The following is a 5,000-nucleotide window of genomic DNA, read 5'->3' as shown; positions in this document are numbered from 1 at the left end:
AACACCTTTATGCTCCAGTCATACTGTGCCTTGTGTTTCTTTTAATCGTGGCAGTGTGTGGCTTTTTGTGTGTGCTACTTTTAAACAGTTTTTTTTTTTTATCTCCATTTTACAGTCACCCCGTTTTTTGTATATTGCCTTCCATGATGTTCTCCCTTTTTATATCTATGTTCGCCTTCTTCTCTCCTTTGCTGTTTTTAAATGTCTTCTATTGTTTTGTTCTATGTCTTTCGGCTGAAGAGCAGCGCATATGCTGCTGCCAGCCCGCCCCGATAGGGGAATTGAAATACAATAAAGAAAAAAAAAAAACAAAAAAGAGTTATGTCCAATATGCGACATTCCCGCTGTCCCTATACATGAGCTGCGAGCTGTACCACGTACAAGCTACAGACGCGATCGCATTGCTCACTGTACGGATTCCCATGCCGAGCGATCAGCTAGGAAGCGCCCCATCCACGTCGGTACCCTTGGGCGTTGCACTCGCAGTCGCAAAAAACGTTGGGCAAATATATTTCTCCGATGCTGAGCGATCAGCTAGGAAGCGCCCCATCCATGTCGGTACTCGTACGCGTCGCACTCGCAGTCGCAAAAAACGCTGGGCAAATATATTTCTCGGAAGAGTAATGACAGTCCGAGCCTCCTGCGTGGGAAGAGTCTTTCTAGGCCCTGACCCACGGGAAGCGTGTAGCTTCCCCCATCCCGGACATTTCACGTCGTCACACTACCGGTATTGACTAATAGACTGATTGCTGATAATCATTAGCCACACACTGGGGGAAACGGCCGACAGGGGCGGCAACATAGTGGAGCCGCAGTGTCACTAATGTACAGAGATAGAACAGTTTCGACTGGAACCAGAGTAACCGTATACACGGCACTGATTAGTAATAGATGCAGAGCCATCAGAATACAGATAATATATACAACCGTCCCTATACATGCTGAAAGACTCTGCACACAATGAGAACCACACGTCAGCCAGACACTATCACACACTACTCTCTGCCTCTAACAGGCACACACACAATATCTAACCACCAGCATGGAAGAACATCCGGTGCATCCTCTCCGCCACATTACACAATCCACACTATCATAACCAGACCGGGAGGTCCACCCAGAAAACAGAATATCCCACCCTTCCGACATCCGCCATTGCTCAGCTAAGCCACGAACACCCACACATGTCCTACACAGGGGTGCACCCAACATCACAATACTGCCTCCTGTCACAGTACACAAACAATGGCAGGAATGAAAGACACAGATCTGCCACAACCTTGGAATCGGAGCGCCGCCTGTCATGAGCCACAAGTGCATCCTGACGTGACAAATCGGATGATCCCGCAGGCATGCACTTACGATAATCACTATCAACGAACCTGCCGCCCCCTCCCCCCCCAAAATACACCTTTCCCTACAACGTGTACCTTAACCTAAGCTATATTGTACCTTAACCTAAGCGATATTGTACCTTAACCTAAGGTATATCGTACCTTAACCTAACCTACATTGCGCCTTCACCTAACCTACGTTGTACCTTAACCTAACCTACGTTGTACCTTAACCTAACCTACGTTGTACCTTAACCTAACCTACGTTGTACCTTAACCTAACCTACGTTGTACCTTAACCTAACCTACGTTGTACCTTAACCTAACCTACGTTGTACCTTAACCTAACCTACGTTGTACCTTAACCTAACCTACGTTGTGCCTTAACCTAACCTACGTTGTGCCTTAACCTAACCTACGTTGTGCCTTAACCTAACCTACGTTGTGCCTTAACCTAACCTACGTTGTGCCTTAACCTAACCTACGTTGTGCCTTAACCTAACCTACGTTGTGCCTTAACCTAACCTACGTTGTGCCTTAACCTAACCTATGTTGTGCCTTAACCTAACCTATGTTGTGCCTTAACCTAACCTATGTTGTGCCTTAACCTAACCTATGTTGTGCCTTAACCTAACCTATGTTGTGCCTTAACCTAACCTATGTTGTGCCTTAACCTAACCTATGTTGTGCCTTAACCTAACCTATGTTGTGCCTTAACCTAACCTATGTTGTGCCTTAACCTAACCTATGTTGTGCCTTAACCTAACCTATGTTGTGCCTTAACCTAACCTATGTTGTGCCTTAACCTAACCTACGTTGTGCCTTAACCTAACCTACGTTGTGCCTTAACCTAACCTACGTTGTGCCTTAACCTAACCTACGTTGTGCCTTAACCTAACCTACGTTGTGCCTTAACCTAACCTACGTTGTGCCTTAACCTAACCTACGTTGTGCCTTAACCTAACCTACGTTGTGCCTTAACCTAACCTACGTTGTGCCTTAACCTAACCTACGTTGTGCCTTAACCTAACCTACGTTGTGCCTTAACCTAACCTACGTTGTGCCTTAACCTAACCTACGTTGTGCCTTAACCTAACCTACGTTGTGCCTTAACCTAACCTACGTTGTGCCTTAACCTAACCTACGTTGTGCCTTAACCTAACCTACGTTGTGCCTTAACCTAACCTACGTTGTGCCTTAACCTAACCTACGTTGTGCCTTAACCTAACCTACGTTGTGCCTTAACCTAACCTACGTTGTGCCTTAACCTAACCTATGTTGTGCCTTAACCTAACCTATGTTGTGCCTTAACCTAACCTATGTTGTGCCTTAACCTAACCTATGTTGTGCCTTAACCTAACCTATGTTGTGCCTTAACCTAACCTATGTTGTGCCTTAACCTAACCTATGTTGTGCCTTAACCTAACCTATGTTGTGCCTTAACCTAACCTATGTTGTGCCTTAACCTAACCTACGTTGTGCCTTAACCTAACCTACGTTGTGCCTTAACCTAACCCATATTGTACCTTAACCTAACCCATATTGTACCTTAACCTAACCCATATTGTACCTTAACCTAACCCATATTGTACCTTAACCTAACCCATATTGTACCTTAACGTAACCTAATTTGTGCCTTAACGTAACCTAATTTGTGCCTTAACGTAACCTAATTTGTGCCTTAACGTAACCTAATTTGTGCCTTAACGTAACCTAATTTGTGCCTTAACGTAACCTAATTTGTGCCTTAACGTAACCTAATTTGTGCCTTAACGTAACCTAATTTGTGCCTTAACGTAACCTAATTTGTGCCTTAACGTAACCTAATTTGTGCCTTAACGTAACCTAATTTGTGCCTTAACGTAACCTAATTTGTGCCTTAACGTAACCTAATTTGTGCCTTAACGTAACCTAATTTGTGCCTTAACGTAACCTAATTTGTGCCTTAACGTAACCTAATTTGTGCCTTAACGTAACCTAATTTGTGCCTTAACGTAACCTAATTTGTGCCTTAACGTAACCTAATTTGTGCCTTAACGTAACCTAATTTGTGCCTTAACGTAACCTAATTTGTGCCTTAACGTAACCCATGTTGTGCCTTAACGTAACCCATGTTGTGCCTTAACGTAACCCAATTTGTGCCTTAACGTAACCCATGTTGTGCCTTAACCTAACCTATATTGTGCCTCAACCTAACCTATATTGCGCCTTAACCTGACGCACGTTGTCGCTGAACCTGCTCTGTAATTGTTATGCAACTCGTTAAATTAGTGTAGTGTTGCCTAACCGCAACCCTCGCAATATAGTTCGCTATTCGCACTGCCCGGTCCCCTGTGTATCGCGTCATGTTAAACACCTTGCAGGTGTTGCTGACTTTCCACATGCTCCTGCTATACACTGTAATGTGGATAGCAGCAGGACGTACATGCCCCCCCCCTTCCCCCCTGCCTTCGCAAGCTGGTCGTTGAGAAGTTTGCATGTTCAATGCCCTTCGCATGCCGACGTACTCAGCCTACGTTGTGGTACGGCCTGTCACCTGTCCGCCGATGTACGCAAAACCCACAAACTGTACTGCACATTGGTCCGTATGTACTGAATGATACATCGTGGCACATGTGTGACCGTACGACGACTGCGCCTAGCAACGGCAGACCATACAGTCCAAATATTGTGCACGCAGCTACGTGTCGTCTCCCTATAAGAGCTGGATTGCAGTGTGGTACGCCATTCAGACGTGTGGGAGGAACGGACGCCCTGGATGGCGATCAGCATGAGCAGTCTGTTGATGTAGTGGAGCGTGTATTCGGACGTAGTCGTCTCTTCTCACACACCGTGATAGCATGTTGCACCGCGTTCCACATCTGCGACATCCTGCAGAGGCCGGCTGACAGTCGTTCGCGCAATGGACACCGCATACGTACGGGGGCTACCTTCCACGTGTTCTCGAGGCGTGCACATGTTGTTGCGTCTATGTGGGCAGACGTAGTGTGTTGTGACACCTGACACAGGCATGCAATACTCGTTGCAAATGGCGATGGACGTCTACGTTTGCTGGTGACGTTACGCAAATGAACAACAGGTAACCCGTTGTGGTGCGGTTGTTCTCGCTAGAGGTGAATCAGTGTTGGCGACGATCGGTCGAGCTATTAACCGGTTGTTTCAGGGATACCCACCATGCCCACGAACGTGAAAGGGGACCCACCATGCCCACGAACGCGAAAGGGGATCTGGGTGTGAGGCGATACGCGGCGGTGGCTGGGTGGGACCGTCCCCGGCCGGTGAGGGGGGGCCGCCCGGCGTGCTGGCAGCGCGGTGCGTGGGCGCACGCGCTACAGCCGGCTGGTGGGGGCGGCCAGTGGCAGGCGCGCCGGCCGACGGACGCGGCAGGCGGCGCAGCTGCGCGCCGGCGCCCCCTGCTCGCGGCGCCTTGCGGCCAAAGTAGGTCCTCGCGGGCCCGGTGCGAAGCGCGGTGGCCATCTGCAGTGTGCTGGTCCGATTGAGGACTGTGTGCGCTGAGGATGCGCCGCCGCCCGGCGCTCGGCGCCGCGACGCCGTCTGCTGCTCGGTCGCCCCAGCGGTTCTCGCAGGTGGTTTGTATCGCAGCTGTGCGGACGTGTTGGCGCGTGCGCTGTGCTGGGAGAGTTCGCTTCGGCACCCAAGTGGGGC

This window comes from Schistocerca serialis, unplaced genomic scaffold (genome assembly GCF_023864345.2).
Source record: "Schistocerca serialis cubense isolate TAMUIC-IGC-003099 unplaced genomic scaffold, iqSchSeri2.2 HiC_scaffold_1213, whole genome shotgun sequence".
NCBI classification, from domain to species: Eukaryota; Metazoa; Arthropoda; class Insecta; order Orthoptera; family Acrididae; genus Schistocerca; species Schistocerca serialis.
The sequence above is the reverse complement of the archived record's forward strand: the minus strand, read 5'-3'. Positions refer to the sequence as shown.